General features: G+C 37.4%; 1 long non-coding RNA gene across 3 annotated transcripts in view; it reads right to left on the minus strand.

The window, feature by feature from the left end:
* LOC149202219 (uncharacterized) overlaps window positions 1–25,296 on the minus strand; it is a 105,995-nt gene that overhangs the window by 46,581 nt on the left and 34,118 nt on the right. Inside the window, exons 1-2 of one of the 3 annotated variants that reach the window (XR_016253507.1) lie at window positions 19,957–20,088; window positions 19,641–19,797 (exon numbers count right to left, since the gene is read on the minus strand). This is a non-coding gene — a long non-coding RNA (uncharacterized LOC149202219). Of the gene's footprint in view, window positions 1–66; window positions 319–19,640; window positions 19,798–19,956; window positions 20,089–25,296 lie in introns of those variants that run through there. The other 2 variants (XR_016253506.1, XR_016253505.1) reach the window with 2 other exon arrangements.

Raw genomic sequence — 25,296 nt, forward strand, 5'->3', positions numbered from 1 at the left:
ATTATTTGAAGTAAGAAATGACCTCGTTAAGATTCTAGAATTAGTTCAAACATTGGAGAAAACATAACACTTCCATATAATCATATAATTATTTGAAATAAGAAATGACATTATTACAAATTCCATAATGAGAGCTAACAATGGCAGAATTCCAAAACTCAATTCCTTACCTGGTCTTGATAAACGTTTGAACACCATCTTTTCGAAATCTTCAGGCACCATTTCGTTTCCGAGTACTTTTACACCAATTTCTTCATTTACTGTTTTATTTTCCAGCCTCTCTTCCTTGCACCACTGCCATGGCTGATCCTCAAAAACCTGATGATCTTAAGAACATTTACACGTAATAAATATCCCATTAAAAGTATATAATTATAAATCTATAACCAGGTGAACCTAAGAACGTTTATACATAAGAAATGTCCCTATTAAAAACCTATGATTATATATCTATTCATATGACAATCAATGGCAGAATTCTAAAACTTAATTCGTCACCTTATCGGCATGAAAATTTCGTTTAGTATGTCTTATAAAAGCTATCCGAGCACCGCCCTTTCGGAATCCTCAAATACCATTTTGTTTCTGGATATTTCTTCTCCGATTTCTTTACTCACCACACCACATAACTTGCTAATTGAATACCCTCTCCACTGTCATTGCGTAACCATTCTTCTAGCTTATCGATATATAAGCCAAACAGGGTGGGGGAAAGAGGGCATCCCTACTTGACCCCAATGTCACTACCAAAGCATTCAAAAAAGCCTTCCTTAGTTCTGATTTTAGCTCTAACTTTCTCGTAAAGCTTATGAACCGTTGCTCTATATTCGCTTGGAATTTCAAGCTCTTCTATCCTTCTCCACAACTTGTCTCTAGGAACAATGTCGAAAGCTTTCTTGAAATCAACAAAGCAACAAAAGGCCTCCTCACCTTATATGTCTCATATTTTTTCTATGAGATGCCTAAGAGTGACACAACGATCAATGGTAGAATGTCGCGGCCTAAAACCAGCGTGCACTTTTGCTCTTTCACCTTCCTTTTATGTCCAACTGCTAATTCTACGGTCCACCATGCTTCCAAGTAGCTTTCCAAAAAGAGGATTAATCATAATAGTGCGGTAATTGGAGAGAATATTAATGTCTCCACTTTTGTAAAGAGGGATATCAACACTAGTTGTCCATTCAGTTGGGAAATTGCTTTGTGTGCCATTGTTGAAGATCCTTTTGATAATGGGAGCCAAAGATTCAACTTCACTTTAAAAATTCTGTTTGCAATCCATTAGTGTCTTGAGCTTTACCATTTAAAAATTCTGCTTGCAATCCATTAGTGTCTTGAGCTTGTTATACCACAATTGACATCTTTTAATGAAAATAACTCACTTGAAGTGTTGATTATGAAAATATTGTTTCTCTTGTTCTCTTCTATAAAAGCTTCACATAATCTAACCATTGAGTAGCTAAAGATATTATTATCTATTTCTTTTTTCTTTCAATGTAATTCCCTCCGAAATTTTTTAGGAAACTTTTCTATATCCAAGTGATCAGAAGTTCAACCCCAATCCGCTGAAACTTGTAAAATCTAGCGCATCAAAGTTCAATCTCCGACATCGCATCAAAGTTCAATCTCCGACATGTGAAGTCTACACTTGGGCATTGGGAAATGAGAAATATCGCTTTGGACCGTATGATGATTGATGGGACTGTATTAATTCAATTGATCGGTATAGGTGTGATGTTACAGTCTAATTATTAAATATTCTAGAAAAGTGACTCACCAACAAATGAAATTGCCGTATATACATATCTTATAATGGATTTTGAGAATAATTGTTTAGATAATTTTGCCTTTTTTCAGCCGTCAAAGATCTCATTTCGAGAAATGTTGTATGTGAGTAGGGGATTTGGGTCAGATTCGGTCAGGACGTTGCGAAGGACACTCGCTGAGCAAAAATTGGGTAACGACGATAATAGGGGTTTACTTTAGTTTGGTCGTCCTGAAATCATCACTGATTGAGGAGATTAACATAGTAGTACTGTTTTTGGGTGGATATTCTATTTATTTTCATAGAAGTTGAAATAAATAAAAGGGAGTGTATATAAGTCTAAATACGTATTAGAGATACGTTAGAGTACTATGGTTTATGAGAAAATCTACCATAAATATTTAAATTTAATGAATTAAATTATTAAAATAATTAAATTTAGATTTATTAGGAGTAATTATGAATTAAATTAATTTTAATTAGAGATTGAATAAATAAATTAGATATAATAATTAATGAAATGAATTATCAATGAAAGTTAAACAATATTGAATTAGAAAATAGAAAATAAATAAATCATTTATAACTTGATAAATAAAAATTTAGAGCATTTAAATTTCAAAGGTCAAAAGGAACCATTGAATTAAAGAATAACTTAAATTAAAAATACATATATGCTAAATACAACTATACAAAATAATATATTATAAGTAGTCATTAAAAATTAGATGAGAAAAATAATATTTGAGACTCCAACTTCTATTACTTGAGATAAATTATAATGATTTACAATATTATAATAAAAAATATAATTATGAGTAATTATTTAAAAATAATGGAAAAATGATAGGAAAATAGAGGATTATGACTGAGTGAAAGACTATCTCTCTGAGTTCTGGAAGCGAGCGGGAGCCTGGAGCAGCCTGTGCGAGAGGAACTAGATAGCGGGAGCCTAGTGTAGCCTCTAAGGCCGGTAGGAGGAAGCCCGGGGAGCACGTAAAGAGACACAGCCATCCACAAGTCTGCGCAAAGCTCTAGAGTCATGGCCCCAGGAGGGGACCGCGAAAAGGAAACTCCCTTGCCACCTAAGCTAGCTACATTCCGGAATCTGGTTGCAACATGCAAGAAACGGCCAGCGACCGAAAAACAGCAGAAGTTTGTAAAAAAAATGGAATCCATCCCCACAGTTGCTCTGTTGATTGAAGAACCCTGCAAAACGGCATTAAACGTAGCAGAACGAGGGCTTATTGGCCAATTCACAGGCTTATGGCCCTTGCCTAAAGCAGTAGAAGCTTGGGTACAAAGGAATTGGCTTTCACTGGTCAAAGAAGGAATAAAAAGTCATTTTGTCAGCAAAAGCTTCTTTGTATTCGTATTTGAAGCAGCAGAAGATAGGAACCTCATATTCAGAAATGACCCATATTTCATGGGGCCTCAGGGTCTCTATCTGAATAAATGGACTCCAGACTTCGACCCGACTCAGGATGTGCCCTCGGGCGTTCCGGTCTTGGTGCGATTGCCCCACCTACCTCTGCACTGTTGGGACCCTAAATCCTTAAAAACCATAGGCAACAAGCTAGGCAAATACATCGAACAAGCAGAAAGAAGAGACCAGTACTCCTGAGCGAGAATTTGTGTAGAAGTAAACCTAGAGGAAGGTCTCCCTGAAGCCATTAAACTCACAGTGGCTGACTAGACACAGATACAAGTCCTAGACTACGAGCAAATCCCATTTAAATGTCGTCACTGCCACGGTTATGGCCATTTTTCCAAGCATTGCAAAAAGAAATCAGAGGATGGAGCTGAGAAGGAGAAAGGAGATCAATGGACTCAGGTTTAGAAATCAGGGACAACTAAGCAAAGGAACATGAATAAAGGGAAAGTCATATCCACTGGGAGGGTTGCTCCTCCTGAAACCCAAGCAGAAGGAAGCTCAGTCCCTCCAATAGCAGACATATCAACAAACCCCTTTGATATACTCAGCACACCAAAAAAACTCCAAGACCCAACAGATAAAGAGGATGAACAACAGGCAAATAACATGGAAGAAAACAAAAGGCAAGAGGAATCAGTGCAAATCGCATCCCCAGAAGGTGCCTCTAGCTCCCCAACCTATGCAGATATGACAAGAAAGAAGACCCCTGGGATATCGGGATCCTTGGAAGATGAAACATCTGAGAGGCCCTTGAAAAGAGTGGGGAGGAAATCTCACAGTGAGGCTAGAGAAGAAGAAGCAGAGAGACAAAAAATACAAGGCAGCCAGACCACTATAGAGATGTCTATCGGCAGAAATACTAGAATCAGGCCCCCCAAGGGAGGTGCTACCCCAACCCCTACTAGTAAATAATGTGATTAGTCTCTTAGAATTACAAAGGACTAGGGAGCCCATCAAAAGCTGAAGCAGTCAAGAGCCTATTAAAATCAGAACTTCCCAAGATCCTCATGCTCCAAGAGACTAAATACAAGGTGAAGCCCTTTTGGAACTCAGCAAAGCAAAATAGAAAACAAAAGTTGTTAAAGCGGTAAGTATTAGAGGTACATGCCGTAGGTTAGCCACTCTCTGGGAGTCTCACAAATTCCTGCTTGAGAGCTCCTTTGAGACGCAACACTGGATTTACACCGAACTCTGACACCTATCAAGTAAGATAAACATTGCACGCTTTAATCTCTATGTACCTGTCCTCTATGTAGAAAAGGAACAATGTTGGCAAACTCTAACTAATTTTTTGGAAGCATACTCCCTCAATAATATAATTATTGTCGAAGACTTCAATCTAATCCTAGACCCAAAGGACAAAAAAAAGAGGAACCAGCAGCAGGGATCGCTTCCTTCCCTTAGCGGAAAACCTAATTCAACAATGGGATTTAATGGATTTCAAGCCAAAAAAGGGACTATACACATGGACTAATAACAGAATAGGGGAGGAGCATATCTCAGCCAAGTTGGATTGATTCCTTCTCCAGATTTCCTTCCTCTCCGAGAAGATGATCATCTCCACAAAAAATCTGCTAAAGTGGAACTCAGACCATAAACCCATCCTCCTTCTGTTGGAAGAAGAAGAAAACCTAAGACCAATCCCCTTTCGGTTCTGCCCTCTATGGGCAAACAAGGAAGGGTTTTTGGATACAGTGAATAAGGCATGGTCCATCCATGTTCTTGGATCACCTAGCTATGTTTGGGAGCAAAAGATAAAAGCCACCGAAACAATCCTGAAGCAATGGATAAAAAATCCCACAGTCTCTCCCACTACCCAACGAAAACAGAGCACGAAGCAGCTACTGGATCTCCAAATGGGCCTTGAGACTCAAGACATAACCAGAGCATAAATTCATAGTAAGCAAGAACACCAAATCAACGCCCTCCGAACATTTAAAGAAGAGGAAGAATATTTGAGCCTCAAGTCACGCAATCTCTGGCTTACGTCTGTAGACAAAAATACAACCTTCTTCCACAAGCAAATTCAATCCCGCCTCTCCAAAAACCACATTATCGAGATCACCTCGCCAAAAGGGACTGTTTTTAAAGGCACAACTCTGAAAAAAGAGGTAGCAACCTCTCATTTTAAGTAGTTGTTCAAAGAAGAAGGTGCAAATGATGATGAGGAAGCTCACGACTTCCTCAAGTACGTTCCAAGGATGGTTAACAAGGAGGACAATGCACTCTCCTGAAGCCATTCACTGAAGAAGAAATTAGTAATGTCATATGGAAGATGGAACCAAACAAAGCCCCAGGACCTGATGGATTCTCAATACACTTCCATAGACTCTACTAGGACACCATCAAGGTTGATTTGTACCGAATGATCAAAGGATTCCTACAAAAAGCCATAGTGGGAGGAAGCACAAACTCCACCTTCCTAGCCCTAATTCCCAAAGAAGCCAACCTAGAGACATTCGACAGATTCAAACCAATCTCGCTTTGCAATGCGTCCTACAAAATACTCACCAAGTTAATTGCTAATAGAATAAAGCCTCTGTTGGAAAAACTCATCTCTCCCAATCAAGGAGGGTTTGTCAAAAGTAGTCATATCCTAGATAATGTGATACTGGTGTAGAAAATCAACCATTCCAACCATCAACAAAAATAGCAAGGTATGCTCATCAAATTAGACATGGTGAACGCCTTTGATAGAGTAAGACACTCATTCCTCCTCTAAGTTCTTTCTGCTTTTGGTTTCGACTCTAAATTTGTAAAAATGATTAAAGCATACATTGGAGAACCTTGGATAGCCCCTCTAGTAAATGGTAGGCTGGCTAACTACTTCAAAGCTTCAAGGGGAATCAGGCAAGCCTGCCCTCTATACCCCTTCCTATATATTCTGATGGCAGACTCTCTAAGCCAAAAGCTCACATATGAGAAGCTCAACGGGTCTGTTCTTAGCATTAGGGTGATACCCGGAACAAACCCAATCAATCATGCCTTATTCGTCGATGACTCTATCCTTATGGGAGGAGCCTCCCTTAAAATAGCAAGAGCCTTCAGTGGAGTAATCCAAAGCTTCTGCAGAGTCTCTAGAGCTATGGTCAACAAGAGAAAAAGTGCAGTATACGACTGGGTGGTAGACCAGCGATCTATACTCAGGATTTCCCAAGCCCTGGGCTTCATCGGATATGCCTCTTGGGAAAAATTCAAGTATATTAGCCTGCCTTTAACCTTAGGTTCCACTAAGGCCCCTCATTGGATGGAAATTATCAGCAAAATTAAGGCTAAAATGACTGCTTGGGGCAGACAATGGCTTACCTCAGCGGAAAGCTCACTCTGGTCAAGTCAGTTCTTTTATCCCTTCCTATCTACCAGGCTTCTTTCCTTTTGGCTCCAAAAATGATCACCGAATAGTTAGCAGATTTGATTCAAAATTTTATATGGCAAGGAGGAAAGGGGAACCCAAAAAATTTCCATATAGTAAGCTGGGACATAGTGAAAAGGCCAATATCTGAAGGTGAAAAGGCCAATATCTGAAGGTGGACTTCAGGTAAGAGACCCTGTGTTGGCCATTCTAGCGATGGGAGGGAAGATTCTCTGGATATCTTCTCAAACCAAAGAAACCCTGTAAGTCAAGTTCTAATTAAAAAATATCTGCACAAACTCTCAATAAAGAATATGGAAGAAGGAGCTTTCCACAAGGGAACCACGTTGTTGAAGTTGTGCAGCCAAGGTTGAGAATTCTTCAAAGAACAACGCTACAGAATTCCAGGAAATGGGAAAAGAATTAGACTGTGGGATGACAAGATCATGGGACTCCATCCCCTAAATCTTGCTTCAGAAATAACAGATTTGTGTAACTAGCTCATCCAAAAAGGTATCCAGTATCCACAAACTTGCTGACATATGCATATGGGATTCAACAGGAAACTGGAGTAACTGGGCTCTCCATCACCCCCCTAATTGGATGCTCCCTCAACTCCATCAATTATTAGCTAAACTCATTGGTCTGGTTCCTGTGCATCTCCATTCGAGGAACAAGTGGGGCTTGGGGGAGTCCGAAGCTTACTTAGCTCAACTGGGTTTTGTAGCCCTACAAGAACAACAACATCAGATCCATACTACAAATCTTTGGCAGCATGTTTGGGACCCATTTAGTCTCCCAAAAATTAACTTCTTATGTTGGATTCTCATGCACAAAAGGACCCTCACTGGGGACAACTTAGAGAAAAGATGAACCATGGGTCCACACAGATGCCCTCTCTACTGCAAGGATCAGGAAACTATCAATCACCTGTTCATAAACTCCCCTTTTCTCAAGAGATCTGGTTGCAAGCAATTATGGGGCCCAACGCCAAAATCCCTCAGCAGTCTTCAGTTGTTAGTATTTTCACAACTTGGAAAGAACGTTATCCTCACTCTTTGAATAACAACTCAACATGGACTAAAATCTAGAATGCAATACCAAAATATATCTGTTGGGGAATCTGGTTGGCTAGGAATGAAACCATCTTCAACAGCGAACTTCAATCCACCAACACAGTGGCTGCCAAGGCCAAAGTTTTGTTGTTGGAAACTTTTGAAAATAGACCTCACAAGCCAGACAACTCCGTTCTCCGGATCTCTGAGGCAGAATTTAAAAAATGGTGGAAAAATCAGGGCAAAGTCACGGTTTTCTTCGACGAAGACTCCAAAGGAACCTCGGGGATATCGGGGGTAGGAGGAACAATTTACTCCACAGATGGACAAAAACAATACAGCTTCAGTTGGGACCTAGATCAGAGCACCAACAACCAGGCCGAGATCCTCAGACTGCTCAAAGCATGTCAGCTGGCTCAGAAGAACAAAGGGGAAAACCTTCAAATCTTCGGGGATTCTGAAATCCTGATTAAAATCCTTAACACGGGCGACCAACTCAATAGCTCTGCTCTAAACAAGACCCTTCAAAGAATAAGAAAGATGGCTCAAAACTTCACATCCTGCTCATATTACCATGTCCTGCAAGCTTTAAACAAGGAAGCTGATATAATGGCTAACAAAGGATGTCTTCTAGCTCAAGGTATGTTGGTAAAGAATGACCTGAAAGGCACCCAATTCCTTAACAGACAAGGAGAGTTGATTAAGGACAAAATTCTGCAGAACAAAGTCTGGCATAGACAAACTTTCATTGTCGAGAAAGAGTGGGCCACTCCTCGATAGGCTATAGGTTTTCACATGGGCCAACAGTTTTTGGGTGTCTTAACAGGGCACAAAATTGTATTCAATCAGAGGACAGTTTTGAAGGAAGCGATGCATAGGATCTAGGCAGGGGATGATCCGATGGTCATCGAGCGCTGGAAAAGGTGGGGTGTTAAAGTCGTGGGGAGTCGTAAGCGGTTTACATCACACCGCTTTTCGCTGCTGGGCAGTATTTCATGAATAGGACGCGATGTACCTTAGGGCCCGACGCGTGGCTAGTCAAACCCGCCCATATCGCGCGCTCCTGTGGTGTTAAGGATCGGACAGCGAGGGACGCAATAAGCATCGGATCTGGGCGGGGGAAGATTCGACAGTTATTACACATTGTACATGGTGGGGTATTATCCTTGTTGTGGGGTCGGGTACAGAGGCGGGATCAGGTTAAGGATCGGACAGGGAGGGACACGACAAGCGTCAAATCGGGGCGGGGTTGATCTAACAGTCATCGCGCATTGCAAAAGGAGGGGTGTTAACTATGCTGGGAGTGGAAGTGGTTTTCATCGCATTGCTCTTGGCTGCTGGGCAGTTTTCTACTAAACGGACACGATGCCACTTAGTCGTTGATGTGTGGCAGGACAAAACCGCCCATATCGCGCGTTCCTGAGGTGTCAAGGGCCGAACAGAGAGGGAAGCGATAAGTGTCAGATCTGGACAGAGGAAGATCTGATGGTAATCACGAGCTGTACATGGTTGGGTTATAACATTGAAGTGGGGTCTGGTACGGATGAGAGCCTTGGTATATCAGAGGTGGGGACAGGTTATATATTAATACAGTTTAATATATGTGGGCTGTGTATAATTTGGACAGTGGATTAAAGTTTTGACTGGAATTAGCTTAACCCAAGAAACTACCAAAGCAAAAAAAAAAAGGAAATGTAAGACGGGACTCTAAGACGCCAAAAGCATTGCAAGGATCTTTCAGCCATGCCAAATGCGTAAAAGAAGCAACTAATCTGTGATACAAAAGCCAGAATATGAGGACTCCATAGAATCAAAATTCTCTCAATTGAATGTAATCGAGGTTGTTTGGCATGCCCAACCTCTTCTTACAAATAAAATTCAACCGTTTCTATTAAAAAAAATAAAAATATAAAAGTAGAAAAGGTAAAAATATAAAACTTAAAAGTAAGTATGTCAAAAAAAAACTGAGGATGGTATATTAAATTAAGAAGAAAAATAACGATGGTATATTAAATTAAGAAGAAATAAATTTAGGAAAAGACTAAAGGACTGAAGGACTGTCAATGTGAAAGGGAGAATAGATTCAAAAAATGAGAGAGATAAGAGATTAATAATTGGAGTGAGGAATAAGAAATTTCCAAGAGTAACTTAATTTATAGTTATCTTCACGATTAAAATTATTAAAATGATTTTTTACTTGAACAAATACGCTTTTTTTTTTTTTCTAATCAATTTGTTTCATTGGAAAACCCAGTAGAAACGCACTATACACAACCACAACCACTATAATATAATTTCCACTAGAAACGCACCATACACAACCACACCACTATACTAATAATTATAGACAATAAAATCTAGATACTCTCGTGATTAACAAATCAACAATTTCGATTATATTTTATCAAAATTGTTCTCAATTGACCCATCAAAATTTTCAATTATCTATTATCAAAATTACTTTCAACATAGGCCTTCTGAATTTTGTATTTTTTACATTCGCATTATAAGTTTTTTTGAAACTGTTAGTTGTTTCTTTCCATTTATAAATAAATTCAACATTTTAAAAATTAAATTTTATAATTTTAGAAATATTAATATGTTATGAAAATTAAAAATTAAAAATATTGTTAAATCTTATTAGCACAACCAGTTGAGAATAAGCTTTATTAGCAAGGCCACTTGTAAAATTTCACAGATGAGGTTGTTGCCCCCGTGATAGGGGGAGGAGACACGCTAAAATCCAGTCAGCTTAGGGTTGGTGTAGCTCAGACCGGTTGCAATGCTTGGTGATTTTGATTACTTAAATGCCTCTGGATCACATTTTCTCAAGCTACAGGTCAAACTTGAATAAACACAGATCACTTGGAGAGAGAAAATATCAGTCATGAAAAAAAAACTAAAAAATTAGTAACTAATAGAAATGGAAGTTACTAAACAACCCAAAATAAGACCTCAACTAATCACCTTACAAATAAATGAATTTAAATAATAATAATAAATAACAAAAAATGAATTCTCAATGCTAAACTATGGATAAGCAACATAAGTTTCTCAAGCTACAGGTCAAACTTGAATAAACACAGATCACTTGGAGAGAGAAGATATCAGTCATGAAAAAAAAAAACTAAAAAATTAGTAACTAATAGAAATGGAAGTTACTAAACAACCCAAAATAAGACCTCAACTAATCACCTTACAAATAAATGAATTTAAATAATAATAATAAATAACAAAAAATGAATTCTCAATGCTAAACTATGGATAAGCAACATAAGTTTTTGGTTAAAGACAAACTAATAAGCAATCAAAAGCAAAATACCATGCTTGCTGTAGGTATAATAAAATTATAAAAGGATAAGATACTATCTTATAGTATTTTTTTTAATATGTATAAATGTTATGATAAGAATTAATGTAATTATGAAGAAATATAATAAATCGGCAAAGGGTTTTAATGAAAAGGATTGCTTTAAGTGGCTTGTGATAAGACAATTTTGTGAAGTTGAAACTTCATATATAATGAATTCTTTTATGTAAAAGCAATATTGATAAGCAAAATGAAACAAGTAATGGTTAATATTCGAGTTGTTTTTAGTGAGACTTTTTGGAAGTTTTTCTCGTGGATTTTTTGGTCTAATTTCTCTAAAATCCGGAAAGAATTTATTGAAATCACAAGCTTGATGGGTAACCCCTGCACAATCAAAGTGTCCTAGGGGTTTTTCAAAGTGTTGTCCAAAATGTCGCACTAAAAACAACTCTGTTAGGAATATAATAACCATAGTGTTATATGGTTTATATTTATATGATTTTGATAACTGTATAAATGATTGATTTTGTTTTGTATGGGATTTTTTAAAATATATTAGTTTTTTTTTTGTCTTTTATGCAAGGTAAGGAGCTAATGACTAGCATGCCATGTGTCAATGGTTTAGTGGTTGTTCAGTCGCCACATAAACTTAGTGGGTCTCACCTACTAACTGGGATGCCATGTGACAAACTGTGGACCGCGTTTTCCCCCATCATGTCAAACTTTGAAAAGCTCTATCTTCCTCATACAAACTCGAATTTGAGTGAAATTCGCGTCGTTGGAATCAAGGCGACGAACACTTCGATCTGATGTTAAGTTTGAGGGAATTTGACCACGTTGAATTTTGACCATTTCTGAGCTCCCTTGGACTTTTGCATGTGTCTGGAACCACCTGGATCAGAAAGGGAGATGGAAATTACACCAGACTCTGAGGAAAGAGGGAAAACGGTGGCTGGAGAATAGGAAATGACAGAGCCCAAGAGCAAGGAGGAGATGGCTTTCGATAGCCTCTTGAGGGCTCTGAGTGACTTGGCCAAGGGGCAGAAAGACATGTTGGAGGAGATCAAATCACAAAGCCGAGACAAAGCCACACCTAGAGGGTTTTTGTGTGGAGAGACTTCCGGGGCTTCTCAGCCCTTCGATCATCCCTCACCAGCAACGCAGCACCCTTCAGTGAGTGTGCCCACTAGGGCCACACTACCCTCCTTCGTGCCAATAGCACAGATCGAACCAACAAGGGAGGAAGACACTCCCCAAATGGGGGATTACTTCAAAGAGTGGCAGGCGATGGACGAAGATTTCAAAGAAGCCCTCTCCTTTAGAGATCACTGCAAGCTCAAGCAGAGTGATAGGAACAAAGGGTACGGAGGACAAGGGACCTAAAACTATGAGTTGCGGATAAATATAGGGAGGATGTACTTCCCTACATTTCATGGCACTGCCAAGTGCACAACCAAAGCTTGGGTTGTAAAGATGGACACATACTTTCAACTCAACCGGATGACGAAACAAGAGGCTATTAAGATGGCAGCATTGCACTTGGAGGGGAAAGCCCATCATTGGTGGTTTCACGGCCTATCCACTTTGGAGTATGCCCAGATAGTTTCGTATGAATAGTTCACCAAGAGGGTGGTGGAGCGATTTGATCAGAAGGATCCAAAGACATTCTTCAAGAAGCTGGTACAACTGCGCCAGACAAGAAACCCAGAGGAATATTTTTCTAATTTTTTGCGTGTCAGTGATGATCCCGAATCTGTCCAAGTCCAGGAGGGTATACACCTTCATTGATGGTTTGTTTGAGCCTCTGCGTAGACTGGTGAAGTCACGCAGACCCTCTACACTGCAGGAGGCAACGATGTGTGCTAGAGATTTGCAAGGGGTCATCCCCAAGACCATAGCGCCATTCCCTGCCCGGACCCCTTTCCCACAAAAGGGGCATGAGACTAGACGCCCACCACTGAGGACCACACAGGGGAGGGACCAACTAAATGAGGAGACAAGGAAGGACCTCTGGAGGAAGAAGCTATGCTTGACATGCAAAGAGCCCTAGGCACCAGGCCAAAAGTGCACAGCGGGTAGAGCACATTACATTGAGGTCTTTTCTGACAGTGACCAGGAGGACGAGGTGGGGCAGGATTGTGGTGGGGTATATGGAGAGAGTTCGAGGGACAGAGGGCCACCACCACCACCACCTCCACTGGGAAGGGCATCTCTTGCCTCATCAGGGGCAGTCCTTGCTTCTCTATGCGAGATTCCTAAGTTTTTGACACTACGGATCAGAGGTACGGTACAGGGATAGAGGGTCTCAGTACTAGTGGATAGTGGGGCTACCCACAACTTCATTGATGCACAGATGGTCCAGAGGAGGGGTCTCACCACAACATAGTTTGAGGGATTCTCCGTCCTAATACCAGGTGACCGTACCATCCAGTGTACCAAATACGTTCCCTGCTTGACAATATTTATGGGAAACTACTCTACGACAGACCACTTCTTTGTGGTCGATGTGCCAGACACCAAAGTGGTGATGGGTGTCCAGTGCTTGTATTCCCTTGGGAGAGTTACGACAAATTGGAGGAAACCTAAGATGGAGTTCATGGGGCCAGACGGAAAACTGGTAGTTTTAAGAGGCATGCGGTCTTATCCACCTCTAACAGTTTCGGACCACAGGATGGAGGCAGATCTTCGACATGGGGACATTGCATGGGAAGTCGAGTTGAGGATCTCAGAGGATGGGGGACAGGCACAGTCACCACCAACAATCCAGGCTCTTCTGGATAAGTACGCAGTGGCGTTCGGGGACATTCCACAAGGGCAACCACCAGATAGAGGGTTTGATTTGAGCACACCATTGAGCTAGAGCCGAGTATACAAGCAGTCATCACTACTCCTTGCAAGCACCCCAAAGACTATAAGGACAAGATAGAGAAGGCTATTCAAGAGATGCTTGCTTTGGGTCACATAAGGCCTAATGCCAGTCCTTTTTCTTCTTTCGTAGTGCTGGTGAAAAAGAAGGATGGGACCCTCAGGATGTTAAGACTACAGAGCCCTTAACAAGAAGACCCTCAAGAATTAGTACCCGATTCCCCGCATTGATGAGTTGATGGATGAACTTAGAGGATCCAAGTAATTCTCTAAAGATTGATCTACGTTCGAAGTAGCACGAGATCAGAGTTCGAGATCAGGACATCCCAAACACAACATTCCGGTGCCAATGTGGGCACTTCGAGTTTTTGGTCATACCATTTGCGCTGAACAACACTCCTGCCACATTTCAGTCTTGCATGAACCACATTTTTCGAGGGCAGCGAAGGAGGTTCCTGCTAGTGTTTTTTGATGACATTCTGATCTATAGCCAGACATGGGAGGAGCACCTCCAATACTTGGAGGAGGTACTGCACATTCTGGAGAAGCAACAGTTTTATGCCAAGATCTCCAAATGCAAGTTTGGATTGACAAAGATGCTTTATCTCGAGCATATCATTGGAGTAGACGAGGTGCAAGTTCATGAGGAGAAGATCGGGCCATCTGGGATTGGCCAGTACCCCGAGACGTGACTACGCTAAGAGGCTTCTTAGGCATTTGCAGTTACTACAATAAGTTTGTTAAAGGGTTCTCACAGCGCGCAACACCCTTGACAGACTTGACCAAGAATGACGTGACTACGAAGAGGTTTCTTGGCCATTTGCACTTACTACAGGAAGTTTGTTAAAGGGTTCTCACAGCTGGCAGCACTCTTGACCGACTTGACCAAGAAAGGGGCTTTCGCATGGACCGAGGGAGCACAGGCCGCTTTCGATTGCCTCAAGAAGGTGATGAGCAGTTGCCTTGTTTTAGCACTCCCGAAATTTTCCCAACCATTCACGGTGGAATGTGATGCATCAAGGGTAAGGAGTTGGAGCCGTATTGTCACAGGAGGGGCACCCCATAGATTTCGAGAGTCGAAAGCTCCCTACCGCATGAGTTGTCATATTCCATATATGACAAGGAGATGTTGGCCATCATGCATGCATTAGCCAAGTTCCGCCAGTACTTGGTGGGCAACCGATTCTAAGTGAAGTCTAATCACAATAGTCTTTGACATTTCATGGCACAACCAGGCCTCAATGACAGGCAGCAGAGATGGGTCAGCAAGGTGCAAGCCTACGACTTTGATAATGAGTATGTGTGGGGCAAGCACAACGTGGTGTTCGATGCTCTATCTAGGAGACCGACTAGGTTATCTCTTATGAGCATCTGTCAGGATTGGAAGGCCCAGTTGTTGGTTTAGTACTCCAAGGACAGGAAGGCTTGCCAGGTGCTAGAGAGGACACATGCAAATGAGCGTTACCGTGTGATGGATGAGGTCATCTCTTACAAGGGGCGCATTTACTTAGTTCCCAACTCGTAGTTGAGGGAGAGGATACTCCAAGCAGCTCACGATTTACCATTGTCCAGACACCAGGGGTTCCAGAAGACTTACATGGCTATTTGGGAGAGGTTCACGTGGAAAGGCCTCAAGGAGGATGTGCTGCAACACGTAAAGGAGTGTGAGGCCTATCAGCGGAACAAGGGGGAGATGACAGGGCTATTGCAGCCACTCCCTATTCTAGAGGGGAAATGGGAAAGTATCTCAAGCTAAGTGGGCTTGATTGTGGGGAAAAACTCCACAGTTAAGCGCGCTTGAGCCAGAGGAGTTCTGGGATGGGTGACCTCCTGGGAAGTCCTGGTTACCGGGTGCAAGCCCCGGAAGTGATGATTGATGCTATGTGATTCGTTCTCCACATTTCACTAGTTTCAATCCCACTTCTTCACCCCTGTGAGCATCACCCGATGCAATGAGTGCTAAGTGAACTATTCAAAAATCATGAGAAATTAGTCAGTTACGACTACCTCTCATGGAAATGGTCATACATTTGAATGACTTACTTAACGCAGTTGAATCCCAAAAATGATATCTAATATAATGCACTGCGTAAATCCCCCATACTTAAAAATCAATTATCAATTTTATTAATTTTTATAAATTACTAATAGTAGTTTTTAAGCTCCAGGTTTATAATAACCCATGGTAATACCATGGTATTCATGTAAGCATAGACTATTTAAAGGGGAAATTCTATCAGCTTAGATCCATCTTAATTCTGGGTCTACCAAGTGTTGGGAAGGATAAATAGATTTCATCCCTCTAAAAGTGGTAGATGTGGAGTTAAAATGGATATTGGTTGGTTTTTATGATAATGAAGATATTAAATAGACTTCGGAAATTATATTGTAAAAAAATTCTTAAGGGTAATGGTTAAAGCTACGTTTAATCGCTTCACAAAATTTAGTAAAATTATACTGATGATCTCCATTAATATTGGTTTTTCTGATTTGACAAACAAAAAATTAAAACAATGAAATCTTAACTCTTTCAGCATCACCCTCGCAGAAGACAGATAGTTGCTGCCCAAATTTCCCACCATTTTTCAAACATTCTCAATATGATATCTTCATGAAAAAGTTAAGGTACTGATCTTGGATTAGTTGTTTGAAAAATATGTTGGTTTGTACAACCTTTCATCTTTTTTGCTATTCTTAGTTTGTCGTAATGATCTGTAGGTATGCTAATAAGAAATTTAGATTGGGAGACGTAATTAAATTTTATTATTTAATTGAAGATTTCCACTTAAAATAATAATAAATCTACATTTATATATTTATATATTGATTGGAAAGCTTCTGACAACGATTATTTCTTTCCATTAGATACCCTTCAAGCCTTTGGGATACCTACTACTTCATTATATTATATAGTTGGGGCTTGCTACTTGTTGGCATGTTGGGGTAAACAAACTTGATGTGTTTTTTTTTTATCTTGCAGTTGGAGTCTATGGAATAATAAGGAAATTTGATAGCTTGGCAAAAGTGGTAGCTTGACAAAAGTGGTAGAGAAAACATTAATCTCTCCTACCATGACAAACATGGTCACCAAAAATTGCAACATTGTTTGTAGAAAGTGAAAATTATGTTTCTTTTTTCCAAACATGCATGTTAGTATATTACAGTTTAATGAATATGTTTTATTATTATCATATATGGTTTCATACTTTAACAAAACATTCGCCAAGACTTCACAATGTTTTATTATTCAGTGAAAGATTTTCCAAGATCTTACAAAATTTTATAATTCAGTGAAAGATTCGCCATGACTTTACAAAATAATTTAATTTGGTGAGAGATTCGCCAAAAATATATATATATATATATATATATATATATATATATATTAGTGATAAAATCGTCTCCCATTTTTCCTATGTATCATGGGGATTCACCCATTTATTATACATATAAATTTAGGGTGGTTCTTGAAATTTACCCTACTCAACTACACACTAATCTAGGATGCTAACTAGTTAGACAAAATCTCTCAACCAAGTAGATATCAACAAACACTCCAGTATTAGGAACAAACTCATTCTAAAATTGATGAGCATAGAAATTATATTTTCTAAGTTTCATAATTTTATTATTTTGGACTTATTGATTGTGAATATAAGACTAGCGAATAAAAATAATGTCATATTTCATCGATAAATAAAAAAGATAATTAAAAACACTAAATTAATTATTAAAACACTGTGTTTTCATTAATTAATTATTAAAACACTGTGTTTTCATTAATTTCGTTCTTTGATAGAAATAATGTGGTATTCAATAAATAAAATAAAAAAAACTAATCATCATCGAAAAATTGTATAGTAGTTAGTAGTTATTATTTGTGGTGGAATAGAGTTTCTAGGAGAAAAGCCAAAGAGGACATAAGACAAAGGGACTTCAATTTAAAATTTAAAGGTTCCTTTTACATCGTCTCACTTCAACTTACGTTGAACTGTGAAGTTATTCACTATCTATACCTAATGAAAAGAATTCAAAACAACACTACCCGTTTTAAAAACAAGTGATTTAGCTAGGCCTTTTTTTTCGCACATTTTCATGAAGATTTTTCAATAAAAAATGTAAAAATCTTAATTTTAAGTTGACAGGTTAACTTTGCGCGATCCAAGTTTTATGTAGTTTCCTTGTTATTTAAGCCTCCAATGTAATCCATTTCTATATTTAAGAATACAATTTAAAAAATGGAATTGTAAAAAGTTATTAAGTCTACACAATCAAATCAAGTTATGGGGTTAGCACAATGTCATGAGTTTTCTGTTTATTTAAGTTTCCATTGAACCCATTCAATGTAATCTATTTTTATATTCAAGAATATAATTTAAAAAATAGAATTGTGAAAGTTATTAAATTTACTCAATTAAATCAAATCATAGGATAGTATAATGTCATGAGTAGTAGCATAAATGACAAAAATCATGTTGACAAGCTTTTATGTATCCAAGTGATCAGAAATTCAATCGCTAATCTAATAACTAGATCCTGTAAAATCTACACCATCAAAATTGGATACCCAAACATATAAACTCTACACAATCAAGCTGCAAGAAAACAATTTAGACTTTTTTGAACTTCGAAAAATTTGTGTTTGAATAATTTGCTTCCTCATTTACGGGAGAAAAGTTGTATGTTGAGTCCTGTAACGGCAGCCCAGAGCTAAGCACCTGTTCATTTAAAAAGCGAAAATAAACATGCGGCCTTAACAGTAGATTTAAAATGTCAAAATGGAAAAGGGCGCAAGCACCTGATCACTGTACGTAATTATTACGTTCACAAGTATCAGTTCTAGACCTAGGCACATTCACTGGCCTTGATCCCGCTGGAAAAAGGTCACGAGCAGGCTGTAGGTTAATCGATGAGGGTGGCAGAGTGGTAATACTTATGGTTAAACTGGTCTTTAAAATCGTTTTTAGTTGGTGAATTACTTACACTGTCAGCACCCACTTACCAACAAACAGATGTCATTTAGGAAACCCCAATTAAAAATTGACCTTGAAAAGTTTACTTCCATGATAACAATTGCGCTTGAAACGTGAAACCCACTATTCGCATTGCCCTACATCCATTATATAAAATGACACCCGTTATGCCAATTACCCTACACCCATTACATCGGTTGTCCTCAAAAACATCATACCCATGTGTAAAGTCACCCTTCAGAAGGCCAAGCACCTTATTCCAATGCAAAGACAAACACCCACATGAAAATGGATCCATATTTCTTCTCGAGATTAGGATTAGCAGTTACTAAGTTACTAATTCACCACGTGGTTAAAAAAAAAAATTGACAAATAAAAAATTTCTTCCAGTTTCCACTAAATAAACCCTAAATCAGTTGAAATGATCCTCGAACCAAAATCAACGAAAGGCAATTATGCACATGAAAACATAGCCATAGTTATAAAAAAAAAGGACCCAAAAAAACCTCTGCAACTTCCGCTGAATAAACCTGCCTCAATTTTAATGACCTTCGAACCAAATGCATTCACCCACATGAAAACCAAGTTGTAGTTCTAAAAATTACTCCTAAAACCTCTGCAATTTCAGCTAAATAAAAAAGCCAAATCTATTGAAATGATCCTCAAACCAAACATCACACTGTTTGTAACCTTGGAGAAAACGTAACACTTCAATATAATTATTTAAAGTAAGAAATGACCTCGTTAAGATTCTATAATTAGCTCAAACATTGGAGAAAACATAACACTTTCATATAATCATATAATTACGTGAAATAAGAAATGGCATTATTAAAACTTCCATGATGAGAGCAAACAATGGCAAAATTCCAAAACTCAATTCCTTACGTTGTCTTGATAAACGTTTGAACACCATCTTTTCGAAATCTTCAGCCACCATTTCGTTTCCGAGTACTTTTACACCAATTTCTTCATTTACTGTTTTGTTTTCCAGCCTCTCTTCATTGCACCACTTCCATGGCTGATCCTCAAAAACCAGGTGATCCTAAGAACATTTACACATAAGAAATATATGTATTAAAAGTCTATAATTATAAATCTATACCCAGGTGAACCTAAGAACGTTTATACATATTAAAATCCTATGATTATATATCTATTCATATGACAATCAATGGCAGGATTCTAAAACTTAATTCGTTACCTTGTCGGCATGAAAATTTCGTTTATTATGACTCATAAAAGCTATCCGAGCACCGCCCTTTCGGAATCCTCAAATACCATTTTGTTTCTGGATACTTCTTCTCCAATTTCTTTACTCACTATTGTGCTCTGCACCGTGGTTGCTCACAAAAAAACCCCGACCCAAAAACAATTACCCCACCCCCGACAATTTGCCTGGCTCTCGAGCAATATCTAGCATACAACAGCGAACAATTTGCTCGCCCCTCGTACTGTCTGTCCTCGAGAAGTTTGATACAAAGGTCTATGCCACTATGGTGGGTTACACAGCCCGCTTTCCTGCTCTCAGCAATTTCAGGCCATAGAAACCAGTGAAAATAATATAGTGCAATTAAAATAATCCTCGAACCAAATGTCATAATTTAGTAGCTCTCTAGAATTTGAATCCATTGAGAGTCTACCGTTGAATGAATGAAAGAACATGGGATTCCAACACATCACAATTTTAAACTCTTTTTCCCCTAATTCTACACTCTTCTCATGAATTTTGACCAAGAAGCTTGCAGTGTTGATAAATCTCGCTTCCTTGAACAGGGTGTTCAAACAATATATTCTCAAAATGCTACTGAATTGAATATGAATATTTTCATAAGATGGACAATCCATGATTTAGTGTCATTCTATTTCAACCTCTTTTTTCTTACAAAAGATGCAGATTCTTTCTTCCTACTCTTATTTTGGAGTTATCCATCTCCCTGTTTCACATCTGAGATGATGAGACCCGGTCCTCAATTGTGTTATTAATAATCTAGCATTTCCTGTGATTTTGGCACCCAAATATATCTTCTCATCATGAGACCATGTCGGGTTGAAATCTTTGACATATAGAGATTTTTTTCGACCAATTTGTTTTTCCCACATGGTAGTCCTGAATTTTTCAAGCACCCATTTTTTTATCTCCTCTTTAGAGTTAGGACAATCCTGCCACTTAATGCCCCACTTACCCAACCACTTTTCATTTTGTTTCCTCCAAGTTTTCTTCCTCCTTTTTAACTCCTCTGCAACAACTATTTTAGGCCAACAATGTCCATCCATGCCTTTCACCTTTTTTAAGTAACTTAAGAAGCGAAAGACCGTCTTAGCCTCCATTGGAAACAAACTAGCCTCAGCTCGCAGGATTTCATAAGGGATCGTTGATTTGAATTTGAAATTATTAGTGATTAAGTGCTTTTGAATTCTTTCTAATTGTCTTCACTTGTGGTTTGACAAATTGCTCCCCCAAACTTCACATCCATAGAGTACAATCGGTATAACCAATAACCCAAAAAGGGTTTTAGTGCTTTTGAATTCTTTCTAATTGTCTTCACTTGTGGTTTGACAAATTGCTCCCCCAAACTTCACATCCATAGAGTACAATCGGTATAACCAATAACCCAAAAAGGGTTTTCTTGGTCTTCCAATCCCATAATTCTACTTTCCTGCATCTGTTTTGTAGAAGGTAAAAATCTCTCCAACCCCCTTGAATCCTTTTAGCTCTACATGTCTCCCAATTGAGCCTATTGTGAAAAACAATTCCTAGATACTTGTATTCTTCCACTATTTCCAAGGGTTTCCCCTCAAAAATAAAATTAACCTGCTGCTTTTTCCTCTTCAAGGAGAAGATCATGATCTTGGTTTTGCTAACATTTACTTGCATCCCAACCTCTTAACAAAATAGCTCTAAGGCCTTCAAATGCTCTCTCAAACCATGAGTTGATTTTGCAATTAGGATAAGGTCATCAACGTACAAAAGAAACCTCACCACATAACTTGCTAATTGAATATCCTCTCCACTGCTTAACCATTTTCTTCTAGCTTATCGATATATAAGACAAACAGTGTGTGGGAAAGAGGGCACCCCTGCTTGACCCCAATGTCACTACCAAAGCATTCAAAAAAGCCTGCCTTAGTTTTGATTTTAGCTCTAACTTTCTCGTAAAGCTCATGAACCGTTGCTCTATATTCGCTTGGAATTTCAATCTCTTCCATCCTTCTCCACAGCGTGTCTCTAGGAACAATGTCGAAAGCTTTCTTGAAATCAACAAAGCAACAAAAGGCCTCCTCACCTTGTATGTCTCATATTTTTTCTATGAGATGCCTAAGAGTGATACAATGATCAATGGTAAAATGTCGCGGCCTAAAACCAGCCTGCACTTTTGCTCTTTTACCTTCCTTTTATGTCCGGCTGCTAATTCTACGGTCCACCATGCTTCCAAGTAGCTTTCCAAAAAGAAGATTAATCATAATAGTGCAGTAATTGGAGAGAATATTAATGTCTCCACTTTTGTAAAGAGGGATATCAATACTAGTTGTCCATTCAATTGGGAAATTGCTTTGTGTGACATTGTTGAAGATCCTTTTGATAATCGGAGCCAAGGTTTCAGTTTCTGCTTGCAATCCATTAGTGTCTTAAGCTTTACCATTTACTAACTTTGTTATACCACAATTGACATCTTCTAATGAAAATAACTCACTTGAATTGTCGATTATGAAAATATTGTTTCTCTTGTTCTCTTCTATAAAAGCTTCGCATAATCTAACTATTGAGTAACTGAGATATTATTATCCATCTGCTTTTTCTTTTGCCATAATTCCCTCCCAAATTTTTCGAGAAGCCTTTGTATATCCAAGTGATCAGATGTTCCATCCCAATCGACCGAAACTTGTAAAATCTACAGCATCAAAGTTCAATCTCCGACATGTAGAGTCTACATTTAGGCATTGGGAATTGAGAAATATCGCTTTGGACCGTATGATGATTGATGGGACTGTATTAATTCAATTGATCGGTATACGTGTGATGTTACATTCTCCAAATTCTAATTATTAAATATTTTAGAAAAGTGAGTCACCAACGAATGAAATTGTCCGTATATACGTATCTTACAATGGATTTTGAGAATAATTGTTTAGATAATTTTGCCCTTTTCAGCCGTCAAAAATCTCATTTCGAGAAATGTTGTATGTGAGTAGGGGATTTGGGTCAGATTCGGTCACGGCGTTGTGACGGACACTCACTGACCAAAAATTGAGTAACGGCGATAATAGGGGTTTACTTTAGTTTGCTCGTCTTGAAATCATCACTGATTGAGGAGATTAACATAGTAGTGTTGTTTTTGTATAGTGATGTGTGGGTTGACGATAAAGTTATGTGGGCTAAATTTGGGAGACCTAAGTTTAAATCTCATTGAGTGCACTGACTTGCTGTGGTGGAAGCTAAAGGGGAAATTTCATTGAGTGTACTGACTTGCTGTGGTGGAAGCTAAAGGGGCAGATTCCTCAATCCCGTTTTGCAGCACGTGAGTCTGCTCTTGCTAAAATCATAGAATCTTAGTACACCGAACTTGCAGGTGGTTGGATGTACCCCTGGTGTTATAGAGGCAGCTAAGAGGATTGATCCTGGATCTCCCATTAAAAAAATTAAAAAAATTAAAAAACATAGGATCTTAGCACACCAGACTTGCAGGTGGTTGGATGTACTTTTAGTGTTATAGAGGCAACTACGAGGATTGATCCTAGATCTCCCATTTAAAAAAGAAAAAACAAACAAACAAACATAATAGTGCTGTTTTTGGATGGATATTCTATTTATTTTTGTAGAAGTTGAAATAAATAAAAGGGAGTGTATATAAGTTTAAATAAGTATTAGAGATACGGTTAGAGTACTATGGTTTATGAGAAAATCTACCATTTAAAATTAACATTTGAGATAGATATTTAAATTTAATGAATTGAATTATCAATTCATTAAACTAGTTTTAATTGGAGATTGAATAAATAAATTAGATATAATAATTAATGAAAGTTAAAGAATAATGAATTACAAAATAGAAAATAAATAAATCATTTAAAAAATAATATTTGAGACTCCAACTTCTATTACTTATAAATTTACTATATTATATAAGTTATAATGATTTACAATATTATAATAAAAATATAATTATAAGTAATTATGGAAGAGGTAAAAATATAAAAATTAAAAGTAAAAATTTGTAAAAAAAAATTATAATAAAAATATAATTATAAGTAATTATGGAAGAGGTAAAAATATAAAAATTAAAAGTAAAAATTTGTAAAAAAAAATTGAACATGGTATATTAAATTAAGAAGAAAACTAAGGATGGTATATTAAATTAAGAAGAAATAAATTTAGGAAACCAAAGGAGTAAAGGACCGTCAATGTGAAAGGTGGAATAGATTAGAAAAATGAGAAAGATAAGGGATTAATAATTAGAGTGAGGATAAGAGGTTTCAGATAGATATTTAAATTTAATGAATTGAATTATCAATTCATTAAACTAGTTTTAATTGGAGATTGAATAAATAAATTAGATATAATAATTAATGAAAGTTAAAGAATAATGAATTACAAAATAGAAAATAAATAAATCATTTAAAAAATAATATTTGAGACTCCAACTTCTATTACTTATAAATTTACTATATTATATAAGTTATAATGATTTACAATATTATAATAAAAATATAATTATAAGTAATTATGGAAGAGGTAAAAATATAAAAATTAAAAGTAAAAATTTGTAAAAAAAAATTATAATAAAAATATAATTATAAGTAATTATGGAAGAGGTAAAAATATAAAAATTAAAAGTCAAAATTTGTAAAAAAAAATTGAACATGGTATATTAAATTAAGAAGAAAACTAAGGATGGTATATTAAATTAAGAAGAAATAAATTTAGGAAACCAAAGGAGTAAAGGACCGTCAATGTGAAAGGTGGAATAGATTAGAAAAATGAGAAAGATAAGGGATTAATAATTAGAGTGAGGATAAGAGGTTTCAAAAAGTGGTTTAGTTTATAGTTATCTTCACAATTAAAATTGTGAAAATGATTTTTTAATTTAAACACATATGCATTTTTTCCTAATCAATTTGTTTCATTTGGTTAGAGTGAAAATCCACTAAAAACTCACCATACACAACCACACCACTATAATAATAATTATAGACTATGAAATCTAGATGCTCTCGTGATTAACAAATCAACAATTTCAATTATATTTTATCAAAATTGTTCTACAATTAACCCATCTAAATTTTCAATTATCTATTATCAAAATTACTTTCAACATAGGCAGTCTGAATTTTGTATCTTTTACATTCGGATTATAAGTTTTTTTTTTGAAATAGTTAGTTGTTTCTTTCCATTTATAAATAAATTTATCACTTTAAAAATTAAAATTTATAATTTTAGAAATATTAATATACTAAACATTTATTTAAAATATATATATAGATATATATACTATGAAAAATAAAAATTAAAAACATTGTTAAGTCTTATTAGCACAACCAGTTG

Source organism: Pinus tabuliformis, chromosome 2_1 (assembly GCF_031772625.1).
Source record: "Pinus tabuliformis cultivar Carrire ecotype Pingquan chromosome 2_1, CPIR1, whole genome shotgun sequence".
Taxonomy (NCBI): Eukaryota; Viridiplantae; Streptophyta; class Pinopsida; order Pinales; family Pinaceae; genus Pinus; species Pinus tabuliformis.